Source organism: Mesoplodon densirostris, chromosome 14, assembly GCF_025265405.1.
Source record: "Mesoplodon densirostris isolate mMesDen1 chromosome 14, mMesDen1 primary haplotype, whole genome shotgun sequence".
In the NCBI taxonomy this organism is placed as follows: domain Eukaryota; kingdom Metazoa; phylum Chordata; class Mammalia; order Artiodactyla; family Ziphiidae; genus Mesoplodon; species Mesoplodon densirostris.
In genome coordinates, this window is record NC_082674.1 from 74,294,282 (window position 1) to 74,312,082 (window position 17,801).

Genomic DNA, 17,801 nt, shown 5'->3' on the forward strand with positions numbered 1-17,801 from the left:
GCAGGCAACTCCTGTGCTCTCTGGAACCCTCGTCTTGGGTTTTTGAAAACAAACCTCTTGATCACTTGGTACAAACCAGCTCAGGCCTCGTAAGGCTGGGCCAAGGGGGCACCTGCCCCGGAACAGACAGGCAACATCTATGACCAACATGTAAAGGACAGCTCTCTTGTCCTGGCGGGTCTCCAGGGGGTTCAAAGGCTGTTTTGTCATCAAGACAACTGACGTTGGCAAATGCCCACTAGCGCTGAAGGAAGCGCTATTCAATTCTACAAATCAGAAGTGAAACCCAACAAGGCAACAACCAGAAAGGAACTAAAACCACTTAGTAACTGAAGAGGCCAAGCAATTTCAGGTCTATTAGCAAACACCTAACAGGAGAGCCATTTTCGCCTTGGAGAGGCCCTCCCCCACTGAGCTCACCGGTAAACCACGTGGGATGAGACCACTCAAGGAAGTGGCCAGAAGCATCTTCCCTTTCTTTTGCTGTCCCCTTGTTCCAGAAAGATCCCAGCCGTTGTGCTTTTTGTTTAGAAAAAGAATGCTAATGAGTCAGGACATCTGTGTAATTATAAGTGCCAAGATAAACCTTTTAGGGTTATTTCTTTTTCTCTGAAATTCACAGTTGAGTTCTACAGTGTAGAGAACACACTGAGAACAAAGGCCCCCATAAAGTGTCTCCCTGTCACATATCTTATGTGAAGTTACCATCACTAAGAGCAGTGACAGTGAATTGTGCTTTCACATTTTTTTTTTTTTTTTTTTTTTTGCGGTACGCGGGCCTCTCACTGCTGTGGCCTCTCCTGTTGTGGAGCACAGGCTCTGGACGCGCAGGCTCAGCGGCCATGGCTCACGGGCCCAGCCGCTCCGTGGCATGTGAGATCGTTCCGGACCAGGGCACGAACCCGTGTCCCCTGCATCGGTAGGCAGACTCTCAACCACTGCGCCACCAGGGAAGCCCTCACGTTTTTTTATTTGTTTGTTTTTAAATGTTCTTGGCAGTTGGGTAATAAAGAGACCAGGGAAGATGTGCCTTCAAAAACAAAAAACCAGAAAAACAAAAAACCAGAAGCTGGCAGGGAGCAGGTACACCCTCCAAGCCACCTCAGGTCCTGCCCGCTTGGGAGCAGGCAGGACACTGACAGAGAGCCAGGGAGGCAGGCCTCCACCCGGTGGAATGTTCTCCTCCTCTGGGTGACTGGGCCGGCCCCACACAGACATCACGCAACACCCACAGGACCATCACGCAGCCCCATCACCAGGTTTCAGTGAGGACCAGCTGGGGAAGGGGCCAAATGCACCCCCATCGGGTAGGTGTGAACACACATCTGTCCAGTACTCAACCAGAAGGGAGCAGGCACTGGTGTATCCAACTGAAGTCTTGGATCCCTCAGCTCTGCCTGCACCACTCCGCTGAGGAGCGCGCAGCGTATGAGACGCTCACCAACCACAAACGAGCAGAGAAATTCAGGGAAACACAGCTGACACAGAGTCGTGCTCTCAGTCTGCTTCAGGTGTTCCATTCAGGTATCAGATCTCAGGCAAATCACAGACTCTGGGCACTTGGGTGTCCCCTGCTGGGTGTGGCTCTGCCCTCCCCACCCCTTCCTCCCCAATCTACTATCCTACACTGGTAGGCTGCCCAAGATGGCATCAACTGTGTATATTCTGCTCCATCATTTGCTCCTTACCACAGAGCCTGCCCCGGCGCCAGGGAAATCATTACCCCCTGCCTCAGCGAGGACATCACAGCGCAGAGAAGAGGGGCATCTTCCCCACCATCCTGAGGACGACCAGCAAGGCTGGGCCGCACAACAGGACTCCGGCCTCCATTCTGGTCCCCTCGCAGAGGTCGCACGGTTCATGGCACCTCCTGAACAGCAGGCCCTCGGGGGGCATGATTTCTACCATGACTGCACTGTACTGCTGCACAGAGATTCTTCTTTAAATAAATGTTTTAACTTAAATTTGCTACACGTAATATCTTGAACTAGTTAAATACTCAAGTATATGTAGAAATGAATTTAATTCTTCAGATATAAGGCTTGCATCCAGCAGCACACAGGCCTCCCCTTCAGGAGGCATGGGGCCCAGGGCACGGCACCCATCCCATCTCCATCCCCAGCCCCGACCAGCTGTTTGACTGTGGGAAGGCTCTGCTCAGAGCCCATGTCCTCTGTCATCAAGCTGGGGAGACATCCCCAACCTTAGAGACTTGCTGCAAATCTCAGTTAAGAAAGTGTGGTTGAAGGCTTTGTAGATCCCAAGTTACTCAGTTAAATTTACGTGACACTAGGTCTTGCTAAGAGTCAAATGAGATACAAAGGCAAAAAAAAAATGCTTTGAAAATGTAGGAGTTAGGATTTAAATCTTTAAATGACACATTCTTTCTGCAGGATGACACAGCCTGGGTTACGAGCAGTGGGGAGGCTTCCCCAGGAATTAGATCTGGGCCTGCCAATGACACCTCCTGTGGCTCCCTTGGGCACATGGTAGACGTGGTGAGACTCTGCTGGGTGCCAGGCCCAAGTTCATTCAAGCTGCAGAGAGAGATGGGTGGTCTGACACTCACCCTCCACCTGATCACTAAAGGTCATCAATCCAGCAAGAAATATACTACTTCTCTAAAAAGGAGAATCTGTCCCTCCTGTCCTTGAAAAGTTACAACGGCACAAGCAAACAGCTTTCTGTGTGGGGACAGGGCATACATGGAAACTCTCTATACTTTCTGCTACATTTTGCTATGAATCTAAAACTGCTCTAAAAACTGATATTAATTTTTAAAAAAAGACCTTCTGGGGCTTCCCTGGTGGCGCAGTGGTTGAGAGTCCGCCTGCTGATGCAGGGGACACGGGTTCATGCCCCAGTCTGGGAAGATCCCACATGCTGTGGAGCGGCTGGGCCCGTGAGCCATGGCCGCCGATCCTGCGCGTCCGGAGCCTGTGCTCCACAATGGGAGAGGCCACAACAGTGAGAGGCCCGCATACCGCAAAAAAAAAAAAAAAAAAAAAAAAAAAAAAAAAAAAAAAGACCTTCTGACACTAATTCCAAAGGAGTTTTTAGCTAGCCTGCCCTAGATGGACTAGAAAAAAAGGAGGGAAATAAGTCATAAGAAAACCTACACTCATATCAGTAGCTAAGCCTTTTAAGGCATTAAATTCTAGAGTTCTGTAATCATTAGATTTCTTGGAACAACATTCTGAAAAGCCCTGAAAGTTCAAATAAAGTCAAATAAATATAGCATTCTGTAGACCTTAAACAAGGCTGGATGAGAGGATTAAACCATGTACCCAAGGAAAGGTTTGCACAGAGAAACTGCAAAGCAGATCTAAAAATACTGTGTGATTATCCACCACCACGGCTTTAGGGGGAAAAATAGGGAGGAGATCAAATGCAAGGCAAACCTGGCATTTCTGGGATAACTGTTGTCAGGTGACCCTGTTCTGGTGCATCACTGTGCACCCCAGACACACAGCCCTCAGGCAGGCTGACACCGGCACTCAGATGGCTTCTGCCACCAGGCTGGTCATTAAGCAGATCTGAAGGAGAACAGAGAGAAGACAATCTGCAAACCAGCCTTTTCATCTGTGATTATCTTGCACGTCTGTAATGTTGAGTGGGATGGCTTTCCCAGCTCCTCAGTGGGGAAGTGCTGGTGGGGTACCAACAAAGAACACTGAGATTCCACAGCCGCTGGGTATTCGTCGGCTCGGGCTGCCATAACACACCACCACAGGCTGGGGGGCTCACCCAACAGAGATCTCTTTTCTCACAGTTCTGGAGACTGGAAGCCCAAGATCAAGGTGCCGGCAGGTTGGGGTTCTCCTGAGGCCTCTCTGCTTGGCGTGCACACGGCCACCTTCTCCCTGTGTCCTCACGTGGACTTTTCTCTGGGCACCACTCCCTGGTGTCTTGTCCTCTTCTTATAAGGACACCAGTTCTACTCAATTAGGGCCCACACTTATGACCTATTTAACCTTAATTAACTCTTTAGAGATGCTATTTCCAAATACAGTCACGTTGGGGGTTACGACTTCAACATATGAATCTGGTAGGGGCTGGGAGTGGTGGAGACACAATTCAGTCCACAACAACATGCCTCGCACAACAGACAGCACCTGGCATCCTCTGACCTAATACACCGCACAAGTCCAGCAGCTGAGCTGGTGGGTGCTCAGGAAGGGGTCCAGGAGCAGAGGTGGTGAAACAGCCCCCCTTCCCCTTTCTGCTTACAAAGGGTGTGGCTCTCACACGGAGGCAGAGAACCTGAATCCCCTCTCTCCCCTCCCCACGTCTCATCTTCTGGGAAGGGGGATGGGGGATGCTGTGGTCAAATACGTCCCGGTCATCATCTGAGCGCTCGAGGTGACCATTTAACATTTGAAGCCAGGGTCAGAGATGGACAAGTGACCAGGTCAAGGTCACAAGCAGTAGCAGAGCCAGGACACACCAACCCCAGGTTGTAAACTCAAGGTCCAAGCACCTCCCTCACACCACAGCCACTCCTTTTATCTTTACAACCTCCTGGTCAGATGTGTACATGCTCTGAATACATTTAAAATACACCTTTGACAAAAAGCCCCAGAATAAATGGGAGACAGATGAGGGCTCTATCCAGAAAAAAGCTAATCAAATTTTTTTTCATGTAGTCGAATTAAAGAAACGCAGTCAAACTCTAATATTTAGTTTATACCCTTATAATAAAAACAATTTGAAGCTGGCAAGGGCATAGAAGTCTCTGCCATTTTTGTTCCTCTCTTCCTCATCTACTGCTTTCCTTTGCATTAAGTGAATATTTTCTAGTATAACCTTTAATTCCTTTACCCACACAATTACAGTGAGAAATGGAAACACTGGTCCTATATAGTTCTATTCCTTTTTCCTCCTTTTGTTCAAATATTATTATAATTATTATATCTATATATATTACAAACCCCAAAATATAGTTATTATTTCTTTATATAATTTTTGTGTTTTTTAAGAAGTGAGAGAAGGAAAGCAAGTATATATTTCCAGGGTTTGTTTCATCTACCTTATTATTCACTATTTCTGGTTCTCTTCCTATTGTTCTGTGGATTTGGGTTGCCTCATTAACGCAGTGTGATTTCCTTATTCCGACACAGTTTTGCTCCCGTTTGCCTCCTTTATGCTGTTATTGTCAAATAACTGGGAGTGGTAGAGACACATTACTTTTCCAAATGTCCTAGCTTTCAGTGTTCTTGTTGACTGAAATTTGCTGCTTCTCCCTGGCCAAGGTGCTTGCAAACCAAACGGTCCAGATGAGACCATGCATGAGTGTGTGTGACCGCTCAAAGGAGAGCATTCCCTGGGTGAGGCCTTAGGGCTCCAAGGCACTTTGGTTTACCTTCTGTTGCTCAGGCCCCGCCTGGCACTGGGTCTGCAGCTGGGGGCTCATGAGACCCTCCCGAATCAGTTGCGAAAGCAGAGGCCTTACCCCAAGTGTAAAAACACCCAGGCTCTGACACATTACTACCCACTGTGTGAAAATCCTGTAGAATGCACAAAGCTCACCTCCCACTCCCCTGAGGAAATACAATTTGTTTCTGATGTTTTGTTTTCTCAGCGGCAAACTCATCGTTACTGCTATCGTCTATCTGACCCAGTTTGGGCTTTGGTTTTTTTCTCCATCACCATAAAGAAATGCAACTTCATTTTATTTTTCCCCACCATAATTTTTTTTAAATTAAGAAGTTAGCATTAAAATGCTTCTCTTCTTTGGACAGTGTTTTATTTTGTTCTAAGTAGAAGGAGTCCACGTACTATAAAATAATAGTTTTGGAAAACGAACCCTTCATGGCATGTTCTGACACCCAAAGGACCAAAAATTTCCCCCTGATGTGTTTGGTCTTTGGTTGCTCCAGGCACAACCTCTCCACCCCCGACCTTGCTGTCCCCCCCGACAGGGGCAGGAGGTGGGTGGGGCGCCCTAGATTCCCACCTCGTCTACTAGGAGGCACTGGTGTCGCAGGTTAATGGTGATTCTAGGGCAAGGAGTTGTAGAATCCCAGTTTCAAACAGAATGAGAGGAAGGAAGGCATTCCCATGAGGGCAATAAAAGGGTCGGGACTGAACCAGACCACAAACACCTCCAGAAACACCTCATATTAAACCAGTGAAGTGCCAAACTCCCTGGCCCGAAACTCAAGTTCTTCCTCCGTATTTAACTGTGACACCGCAGGCCAGGGACCCGGGGTACCTCTGTGCGGCCCAACTGAGAAGGCCATTGCGGGACGGACCCAGCCCCTCCCATGTGGGCATCCTCATCCCACATGGGCTCCATCCTCCAGAGCCAAGTACTGTTTCTGAAACCATCTTCTTTTTAGAGATTCCCATGGGATAAGTAGCAAGTCAGAAAAAGGAAACCAGCCGAATAACCCAGCCCTTTCGAAGGACGTCCTCGCCCCTCTGGGACTGTCCGCGCCGCCCCTGGCTTCCCTCCTTCTCCACCTCTAGCCTTCTCCATCTCAGCATCAGCACCCTCCAGGTGGTTCATGCCCAAAGCATGGCGTCCTCCTCGTTTCCTCTCTCAGTCCCTCCCCCCCTCCACACCCAGCCCCCCGACAAGTCCCGGTGATACACCCAGAACCAGAGCACTTCTCCCCATCACCACAGCCCCCGCAGGGACACAGGAGTTCTGGGTAGGCGCCATCGCCCCGGGCCTTTCTACACTGTCCATGTCACTCCACAGGCACGTGGATCTCACAAAGATGTTAGTTCCACACAGAAGGAGTGGAAACGGCAGTCAGAATTTGGTGGCTGCATGCAGGGATGATGGGAAAACCCTATACAGTATACCACGGCTTCCAAGGACAAAAACTCAGACCAAATAGTTAAAGAGTCCCCCACGCCATCTCCCTCCCAGAAACAAGTCACACCCGTAGTTCGTGGCAGGGGGCAGGGGCGAGGCACACATTCTCAAGCATCCTCGCAGACTCAGGAAGGAAAGGAGCAAGGATCACTCCACCAAGAAGAGGGCACTAGGGTTAAATTCCCTCAGAATGAGACTGTCAGAGGAGTTCCAGCACAGCAACACAGAAGCCCCAAGATAAAAGACCCTAACCCGGGACTTCCCTGGTGGCCCAGAGGTTAAGAATCTGCACTTCCAATGCAGGGGACGCAGATTCAATCCCTGGTTGGGGAACTAAGATCCCATGTGTCGCAGGGCAACTAAGCCCGTGCGCCGCAACTAGAGAGAAGCCCAGGCGCCGCAACAAATAGCCCGCGTGCTGCAACAAAAGACCACATGTGCTACAATGAAGATCCCATGTGCTGCAACTAAGACACGACGCAGCCAAATAAATAAATATTAAAAAAAAAAAAAGACCCTACACCAGCCAGTACTGATGGTGTCAGGAGACGGTGTGTAACAGCAGCTCCTACTTGGTGCTTCAGCCACCCCATGCTCATCGGTCATCCGGCACAAGGGGCAGCTCCCTCTGCCAGTAGCCAGGACAACGGCAGGGACAGGGACAGGCTGCAGGCCGGGCCTCGTCCTCGGTGCGCGCCTTCACCCTCCTGCACCCTTTTTCAGCCACCGAGCCATTCAGGAGATGATGCCCGGATCCCTCTCCTCGGCCGTCAGGCCTCTCTTGAGGCCGAATCCAGCATTATTAAGTCAGTGAGTCACCAGCCCCGGACTCCTGGCACCTGCTGAAACTTGAGCCCATGTCCCCCTTCAGAACTGGTTTCTCCTGCATCCTCTCCCTTTGGGGGCCCCCGTTCTCAGAAGCTCAGACATTCCCGACACGGCTTCCCAACCATCAACCACGCTGGGCAGTCACTGGGTTGTGCTGCCTGTTCCTTTGAGACTTCTGCTTTCATCACCCTCTTCTCTCTGTTCCCACTGGCACCCCACAAGGGGCTAAGGCAACAAGCTCTGATCTGGCCTCCCAGTGTGGCTGAGAGCCAGAGATGACATCACTTACACACACACACACACGCATGCACATACTCTCCTAAAGGTGAGGCTCCGGAGTCTTTACGGTCGGGTGCAAGGCTTCCACTCGGCCCCCTGCACTTATAGCCTCCACAATACAACTCCCACCCACCCCACCTACCGGACCAGCTCCAACCCCATCTCTTAGTTGTCTCCCCGGACCCCAGCCTCAAGCAGCCCCTCTCTCTCTAAGGGGCTCAGCAGTGCTTTGTGTCTACACAGCTCATCATGTGTCTAAAACTTCTCTTCCATCGGGTTCTTTTTTCAATTTATTGCTTTTGACCAGGAGCCACTACAGGACTCAGGGCGCAGGAATTATTTATTCCAAGACCTACTTACTGCATCTCCACCATGAACGGGTACGAGTGTGTGCATAAAGGCATCGCCACTACAGAGACGATTCCAGAAACAGGACTCGGAACGAGGTGCACATCAGGTTTACAACCGTAAAACTGTGTCTGAGGAGCCTGAGAAAGGGCAGAGCTGGTCATGGAGATTTTCAGTTATGTCTGCTAGTATCGCTCTTTATGTGTTTTGCTTTTATTGCTCAGTTGAGTACACAGACACTGAAATTACAATAACTTTAACCACTCGGTGCCGGGGTCTTGGTTTTTAATGCAATTCTCCAATAAAAGGGGTGAGGGGTAGTTGGAGAAATGGCAGATTCTAGGGCTGGGGCAGGAAATGTACAAGATGAGCCTGGGGCATCTCACAGTGCCAAAAAAAAAAAACAGTTAAAAAACCCATAATAATGGGGGTATGTCAAAGGGACACAGTAGCCAACCAGAAGAGCTCCCGTGGCGAAAGCTGGAACAGTTTGAGCAACAAAATAAATAAATAACCTAGTACTAAGTTATAACCCCAAGTAGAAAATAAATATCCAGAAGTCCATTCTGTTATAAATAAATGACTGAATAAATAAATAAATGGAGAAGAGACAAATCTCACACACAGAAGAATTCCAAACAATTTATGTAAATAACCCTGTCACCTCAAAGGGGTGGAGCCTAACTGCCACCCCATACCCGTGGGTTGCACATAGTGACTGCCTTCCAAAGAGAACACTCTAGGGCAGGTGGGGAGTGTAACTTTACAAACAGTAAAGTGACAGTATGGACCCTGCTAGGATGTGACCAGAACGCACTTCATCTCCGTGGTCTTCCTCCCAAAACCGATAACCCCAGTACAATCATGAGAAAAACATCAGACAAACCCAAAATGAAGGCCATTCTACAAATACCAGAACATCACTACTTAAAACTGTCAAAGTCGTCAAAAACAAAGAAAGTCTGAGGAAGTCTCCCAACCAAGAGAACCCTAAGGAAATAAGACAATTAAATATAATAGGGTGTCCCGGATAGGATTCTAGGACAGAAAGAGGACATTTGGTTAAAAAATAATAGGGCTTCCCTGGTGGCGCAGTGGTTGAGAGTCCGCCTGCCGATGCAGGGGACACAGGTTCATGCCCCGGTCCGGGAGGATCCCACATGCCGCGGAGCGGCTGGGCCCGTGAGCCATGGCCGCTGAGCCTGCGCGTCCGGAGCCTGTGCTCCGCAACGGGAGAGGCCACAGCAGTGAGAGGCCCGCGTACCGCAAAAAAAAAATAAGAAGAAGAAGAAGAAGAATAAAAACAAAAACTAGGGAAATCTAAATAAACTATGGACTTTAGTTAATAATAATGTATCAGTATTGGCTCGCCAGTTGTGACTGATGTATCACAATGTACCACAATAAGGTAAGATGTTAACGATACGGGAAACCGGGTGGGAGGCGGAGGGGGGAGTACAGAAGAACTCTCTACTATCTTTGCAACTTTTTGTAAATCTCAAACTATTCTAAAATTTTAAAGCTTATTTCTTTTAAATTACCTTGGCTCTGAATCAATTAGCCTTTCCTTTTTTTTTTAAGTGCAAAGATGGGAAGCTATACTTTATATACTTTCTCTCCCCAGAGGACTCGGCTTCCAGTCTCCCCCTGCCCACCTCCTGCCACTGGCTGAGGTCACTGGTGCAGACTCCTCACAGGAGGAGGCCCTTCGGGCAGAGGCCATCAGAGGTAGAACAAACAGACACCCGAGAAGCAGCTGCCCTGGCCCTCACACAACCCAGCCTTCTAAGAACTAACTTCTATTCCTGCATTCCTCCAACGTAACTCATCCTCAGGAACCCAGTGACCTAAGAGCTCTGTGATCTGGGCCTGCTTCGCCCACCCACACTGCAGGGCCTCCGGGCAACTCCGAGAGCCCTGTCTGCCCTCAGCCGGTCTCCCCCCCTCTGGCTCACTGGTGGCTCCAATGGTCTCCACGCTGTTGTAGGCCGTGGGGGCATCACTGCGCTGGGGGGCAGGGATGCACAGGCTGATGAGAAAGGCAGGAGAAGTGGAAGAGTCTCCTCTTTCAGAAGAGGACCAAGGGCAAGGAAAGGAGGAGAGAGAACAAGAGAACAGAGACCGGCCTGGACACCGAGGAAGAGGTGCCACACCTCCTAGACTTTCAGGCTCCCAGGAGGGTTCACAGCACCTCTGCTGCTTCACAAACATCACAGGGACACGTCTGATCCTCAGACCATCTTGTAAGAGCGCCTGCAATGTGTGTGCATTTCCATTAAACTCAGCCTAATTTACTACTGAGACTTCAGGAAACAACATAAACCCATCGATGCAATTACGGTACCCCATGAAGATACCCAGAAAGAAAAGAGAAAGGGCTAGAAATCGAGCCTTACGTCATAGGGGGCAATGAGGGAAGGAGGAACTGCCTGCCAGGGACTCTGGAAAGCTGCCGTGGTCTGCGGAGTGGGGCTACAGCAAACCTCCCGTGAAGGCTGAGATTCAAAACCTCTCAACAGTACTGTTTCTAATTTAACTTTCTCATCAAGAGGCCTCCCTCCCCTTGTTTTAATAAGCAGTAACCCTTTTGATAGAACTTAAAATTTTATGAAGAGAAATATTTCATGTAGGTGGTTAGCAATCAGCATGTTGTACTTTAGACGAGGTGTTTCCAACAGATTTCTATTTTCTCAGTTACAGATTTACTCAGGAAAAGAGTATTCTACTATAATAACAAAACTCTGGATTTAACTATTCAAAGGAAGATGAATGAAACAGCTTCCAAATTTCTCACTTAAAAAGCAAAACACTTTCAAATTAATAAGATGCTGATACCCTGAAATCAACAAAACAAAGAACCCCACAGCTGGGTTCCCATCACCAGAAGAGCTACAGCCGTGGTCCCGAAGTGATGGCTGGCCCCAAGAGCAGGGGGACAACCAGACACACACCGCCTGCCTGGCAGCCAAGTTACCTTAGGAACCGCCCTGGGGGTTTTCAAGGAATCTGACCCTGTAGTCAGCCAAGGACAGATAGCACAAACACTAGAAAAATTATCACCATGGTTCCCTTGCTGCAAGTTTGGAAAATAAAGGGGAAACCCCACCCATAATCACACCTTAACTAAAGTCAGAGTTTTTTGATTTGCATATTTTACATAGATGAGATCAGCAGGTACAAAAGGATAGCATCCTACTTTTCCTCTTGAATGTTAAATTGCAAACATAGTTCCCGCTGTTGCCGGGCGGCATGCCTATCATATTTTCAAGACTGCATCAACTCTTCACACACATTCTTTAAACATTTAACCTAAAGTATGTCCTACAAACAAGATAACATGTGGCTATTTTCTTCAGCTCCTAAGGAGGCAAAGACTGACTGGCAAAGCAGCTATAGGAGCCTGTGGCTAGCAGTGGCCGGAGGGTCTCTGTTAGCAGGAAGGCGAGACCTCTGAGTGGAATGAGGTCATACCCGTTTAGGCCTGGCCACCCATCCACAAGACAGATGTGCAGCAGCTGGGGCTTAGTCGGCCACTGGGGTGGGGGGGAGGGGGCAGTAGGGAGGATGTGTGCTGAGAGGACGCTCACTGCAGCTCGTCACCTGTGCCCTAGCACCTTACACCATAAACTGCAAGATTTAATAGCAGCCTAAACGTCTGTCAGGGAAACAGTCAATTACGGTTCAGTCATATGGTGAGATACCATGCAGGCATTTGAAATGGAAATTACTGAGTTTATAACAACTTGACAAATGAAAACCTAACACTCTAAGATCTACCAATATAAATACACAGAAGCGCACACACAGTAAATGGAAGCGGTTAGAAGAAAACCTATCAAGACGTTAACGTTGGTAGATGGTGTACCGTGATTTTCTTTTACATCACCTGGACCCTGTTTCTCTAAACCCTTTACAATAAGTATGCACCATTTTAATTACTGGAAAAAACGAGCCCATGTGAGGTGGTTTGGGGCCTCCGCTCCCACCTGGCTCCTGGGGAGGATTCCCTCCCCTCCATCCCTCCAGACTCCGCCAGAGGGGCTCTGGCTCAAATGTCTCACAGCCCCCCCAGCTCTCACGGGGGCAGATGCACATCTCCTCCATCCCCAAGTCACAGGAAAACCGTCACACCTCAGACCCCCAGATCTTGGAGCAGTGGCTGCGACCTGGCTATCCCTGTACCGCAGGTCCAGTGGACAAGAAGCTCCCGTGGGCCTGACTGGCGGGGACTAAGTGGGAGCCAAGGACGGGCACACACAGGAGGGAGGTGGGCGTGCGGAAGGCTGGGATCTCCGGGAGGGTGCGACCACGGGAGAGGAGGCTGAAGGCCAAGGGCTTGGTGACGCCACAAGCCCTGCAGACACGGAGTGACAGGACGTCAAAGGCCGCTGCCCAGTCATCTCTGGAGACCGGGGTAACCTGGAGTGATGCCAGAGGGCAGTGACAGGAGGTAGAGAGGATGGCACGTCGTGGGTCAAGGAGGAAGGGACCCCCAAGCCCACCTCGGTTAAGAAATGCAGCCTGTGCAGAGGAAGGGATCCATCCATTGCGAGGCCTCTGGGTCTCACGGGGAAACCAGCCACGTTGCAGTTACTGTGGGGAGACAAAGGGGCATCTGCAAAGGAGCGGAGGTGGGACAGCAAGTGCTTTTTTTTTTTTTTAATATCGATTTATTTATTTGGCTGCGCCGGGTCTTAGTTGCGGCATGTGGGATCTTTTAGTTGCAGCATGCGTGCGGGATCTAGTTGCCTGACCAGGGATCGAACCTGGGCCTCCTGCATTGGGAGCGCGGAGCCTTACCTGCTGGACCACCAGGGAAGTCCCTAAGCAAGGGCTTCTTTACAAAAGGAAAGGCTCCAGGCAGAGAATGGAAAGGAATAAAAGACTTCACGGACTGTCCATCTGTCGGACACGTGTTCACCAGGCCTTGTCCGATGGCACACCATCCCTAGGAGCGGAGCGGCCTACAGGAAGGTGAGAAAAGCCCGGAAAAGGGGGACACGGAGAGCAGGTCCAGGCTGCTATCTTTAGGGCGGGGCTCGTGAGCAAACTTACTGACAAGGTGTTTGGCGCGGAGACCATAGGGATGCTCTGGGGTAGAGAGAGCCTGCCCAGGTGAAGCCAACTCTGCAGCACAGGGAGACACAGACCAGCCTGTGCTCTGCACTGGGAACCAGGCTGGCTGTTGCCCACCCCGGCACACGGCCACAGGGCAGGCAAAAGGACGAGAGAGGGAAGGGAGCATAATCCACAGGCCCCAGCCCCACGCAGGCCCCTCCCTGAACTTGACCGTTCCGTACCACCTGCGGCGGCAGGTAGCAACAAGCCTGATTTCAAGCAACAGCTGTTTCTGACCGTAAGCATCACAAGTCAAACTGAGAAATAACTTGCTTCCCATCTCCCAGCACGAAAGTATGTAAAGACTGGGTCACAAAATACAAAGAGTTGAGTGGATGGAAACAATAAAATGCAAACTGAAGCTGACGGTCACCTCAGGGTGAAGGGATGTAGTTTCAACCATACTGGAAATGAAAATGTCTTAAGCCGAGTGGAAATCCACCGTATCAGTCTTCCTATGCTTCTTCATATAAAGTATCACCTACTAAATCGTCTTCTCATAATAAAACATAATAAAGGATATCAAAAATCACTATCTGCATTATAGTTTGACTTCTCTTTTTATCTTTCTTTTCAAAAAAAGCAACGTAAGCAAAATAAAAATATTTTCTACAGCTTAGATCAGAAGCCACATGTTTCTTTTAAATGGGAAGGTGTGCGCCTGTCATTTTTGATCACATCCCTGGATGTCACCCACGCCTGCCCACTGTCAGCACTGACTAGCTGCTTGCTGGCATCCAGCCCCCATGAGAAGCCCACTGAGGAGACATCCCCGTTCAGGCAGGATGACGAGCGGGGGGAGTGGGGAGGGGGCAGGACCTCACAGCTGCCCACACCCTGCCCCGTGCTCCCTTCCAGGAGAGCCAGTTACACCTATATAGAGGGGCCCACCTCTCGCGTTTGCCCTCCACCGGCCGCCCTCCGTGTAGGGCCCACACCCCCTGGACCAGGTGTGACTGCCGCTTGCCACCCATCAAGTCCGTCCCGTGACTTAACGCTAATGAGGTAAAGCACACCTGTCCAACATGGTCAATGGGACAATTTAACCTGCGGCCCCTGGGGGGATTTTACCCAGACCTCCAAAGGCTTAGCCCCAAAATGTGCTAACGTAGTAGTTGCAGGTGTAAAGGCAGAGAGGACAGGGACCAGAACACAGGTTCCCTCACATCACCTGCTAGGCCACTTCCTTTAACACTGCTTCAGCTTGTTTAAACTTTTCAAGTTTTTAAAGTTTAAAACATTTAAACACCACGTTGAGCTATTAAGCCAGGGAAGGACATCACAACCTAACTCCAATGTGGCAGACTCCTAATAAAGGGAAAAGGAGAAGCGAGAAGTACTGATGATGAGACCTCTCACCAAAAAAGAAAGCGCCCAGCCCAGAGGAGGCGGAGGTGGGGCAGGGTGCACCCTTGAGACCAGCCACCAGATGTTCCAGTCCAGCCATGCAGCACCCTTGCGGGCTGAGGCCGCTTCCCTCACCTTCCTGGGACTCTGCAAGGCACAGTTTGCTGGGGGAATAGTCATCCCCATACACAAGCCTGCTTGCTGAAACTGTATCACCTGGAAATACAACTAAGCCTCCCCATAAGTCTGTTCTTGAGGCTCTGTGTAATAAGATCATTTCACACAGAGAACTGTGGCACTAAACCACATGGGGATGGTGTCATTGAATCTTTATACCCAAACCCACGGCAGTCAGGTAAAACACAGGCCAACATCAAGCCAAATGCAGCTCCATAAAGAAACTAACACCCTCGCCAGGCCACTGGGTTATCCAGTAGCCCCCGTGATCAGAAGCGATGACTGCGAACAAACAGGTTCCGGCTGACAAGGGACCAAGCTGGCTCTGGTACACAAAACGCTTTGAGGCTCTGGGGAAAGGCACGCAGTCTCCCTCCCTCCTGAACATGTCAGGAGAAGACATCTTCCCCCCAACTCAGAGGGTCCCACCAGGTGCCCAGAGGCCCCTCCAACCCCTGCTGTTCACGACCCCTGACCTCTCCGCGGGGGGAGGGCGCACACTGAGCGACACCGAGCGACACCCACAGCCTCGCGATGGAAGCACAAGATGCAGGAAAATTCCACCAGCTAAACTCTGTCCTGTGAGGAGCCCCACCTCCAAAGGGCTCTGAAGTTGGAAGGTGACCAGCAGATTACCCAGCAGCGCGCCCGCGTGACCCGCCAGCCCCAGGTCAATTCCCAGGCGCTCCTTTCCTCTCTCTCTGGGCCTCGGTTTGCTCATCTGCAGTGGGTTTATTATGGAGCCTCATCAGGTGGCTGGGGAGTCGTAAACTGCTCCTTGGAGACACCTGGCACAGTGCCCAGCACACAAGTCCAACCCTGGGGGTGAGACAGCGAGAGAGCCAGGACCCCTCAGAGGGGCTCCACCTGGTGCCCTGCAGAAACGGGAAGAAGGGTTTTCTGCTGGGGCAGAGCCTGAGTGGCCCGGCGAGGGGCTGCCCCTTGGCCAGAGGGCAGCAGGGCGGGCAGGGGCTAGGAGGGCAGCTCTTCAGCAAGACCCCCTGGGGGCAGCACCCCAGCCCCACTGGGCAGTCTGGGGGCAATTCCTAAGGCCCGCACACTGGGGCCTGGGGGCAGTTTCAGATCCAGATCCAGCCCGAGGAAGACGCTGAGGAAGGGGCCCAGCCCAGGGTCAGCCTGAAGGGCTCCAAAGACCACCTCATGGGAGAAGCTCAAGCCAAGCGGCCGACAAGAAAGCAAGGAGACTGGGCTGGGCGGACGGGAGAACAAGTCTGTTATCCTTTGTCCAAATTCCATTTGCAACGGTTATTCGTTTCAGAGAAGCTGGTGCTTGATGATGTTTTATGTATCAGACAAGGTAGAGCAGCTGGGACCTCCTCATCCTCACACACTCTGTCTACGTGGCGTCCTGCCAGTCAGCCATACTGCCTGGTCCCAGACACAGTGGGTGACAGGCCTCCTGGAACACCTGAGAAGATCCTAATTCATAAACAGCAGGGTCACGGCTCTGGTCCCAGTGGTTGGGACAAGCTGGTTCAGACCAGGGACGAACCAGCAGCGATGCCACCAATCAGACCATTCATCGATCTCTGAGGCTCCGTAAACTAGATCTGGCGTGTAATTCTCACAGCGAAACAGCAGGGCTCCTGGATTTTGACACCTTGCTCAACTCACCATGGTGGCGTAGTCTTGGGGCGTCCCACGAGGCACACGCAGCTCCTGGCAGGAGCACGGCAGATTCTGTCTCCCCACCCCCATCAGAACCGCTGCCAAGTAGAGAGGGCACAAGAAGCCCTCCCCACACTCCTGGAACTGGAGCTGCTGTCAATTAGCACCACAGGAAGTAGCCCAGTTTAGGGAAGGTGATAAAAATAAGCTAATACCTTGAGTGGGGGCTGGAACAGGACCAAGGGCTCCAGGACGGCGTGAAGTATGGTCCACAGACAGGCAGCATCGGCATCATCCGGAAGCTTGTAGGAAGCGCCCCACCTATTAAAGCTCCCTGAGGGCGGAGCCTGCAACAAGCCTTCCAGGTGATTCGTAGGCACTGAAGTTGCAGAAGCTGCCTCTAGTCTGCTGTCTTAGAAAGAGGCCCTAAGCTTTGCACAACTGTTTCCAATTAAGTCCTAATGCTCTACGAAACATCAGACCTCCCTCCCTCCTTATTGAAGAGGCCTCCCTCGTCAAAAAACTGCAGATCAGCTCTGCAGCAAAAAGACAGGATGTGGGCTGTGTCCACGTTCAGTGACAGCAGGACTGAACGCAGAGTGAGTCAGGCAGAGTGGAACAGTCAGCCGCATCCCCCTCAGCAGTCCCTGCCCAGCCTCCCACTCCCACCCAGCTCACCCAGTTACCCCAGTTCACCCTCCCCTACGGGACCCCACACCCTCTTCACAGCCACATTGGTGACCATCAGAAAGGGCAAAAGAGAGGTTACCGCATCTGGTGCAAGGGTGTGCGTGTGGGGTGTGTGTGCGGTGTGGGGGGGGGGGTTGGTGTGTGTGTGTGTGTGTGTGTGTGTGTGTGTGTGTGTGTGTACATGCAACACTTGACAGCTGCCCACAGTTCACCCAGAATGGGGCTGGGGTCCGCCCGTCCCCGTGTGGACTCTCACTATAGCCCAGCCCAGCCCAGGGAAACCACTCAGCAGCTGACCTGCAAGGAAGGCCCTCAGTTGTCTAGACCCCAGACCCCCACAGGCTCTTGGGCAAATGACCTTGTCCTTGGGTCAGCGGACAAAGAACAGACATTGTCAAAGCCCTCCTGACGTGGAGGAGTCCCGGGTCCCGAGCGGGCGGGAGGCCTTCACCAGCTGGGTCTGTGGGTTCGTGCCCGCCTGGGGCTGTCCTCTCGGGTGGGAGGGAGGACACTATGACTTCAACACGGTGTGCATATGACACAGAAAAAGGAAACACCC

General features: G+C 51.1%; 1 protein-coding gene across 3 annotated transcripts in view; it reads right to left on the bottom strand.

Moving 5' to 3' along the window:
* INPP4A (inositol polyphosphate-4-phosphatase type I A) overlaps positions 1 to 17,801 on the bottom strand; it is a 130,629-nt gene that overhangs the window by 80,023 nt on the left and 32,805 nt on the right. Inside the window, exon 1 of one of the 3 annotated variants that reach the window (XM_060118025.1) lies at positions 16,768 to 16,848. The exons of the other annotated variants lie outside the window; for them this stretch is intronic. The gene's annotated coding sequence lies outside the window, so the exon portion shown is untranslated. Of the gene's footprint in view, positions 1 to 16,767; positions 16,849 to 17,801 lie in introns of those variants that run through there. 3 annotated transcript variants of the gene reach the window in all.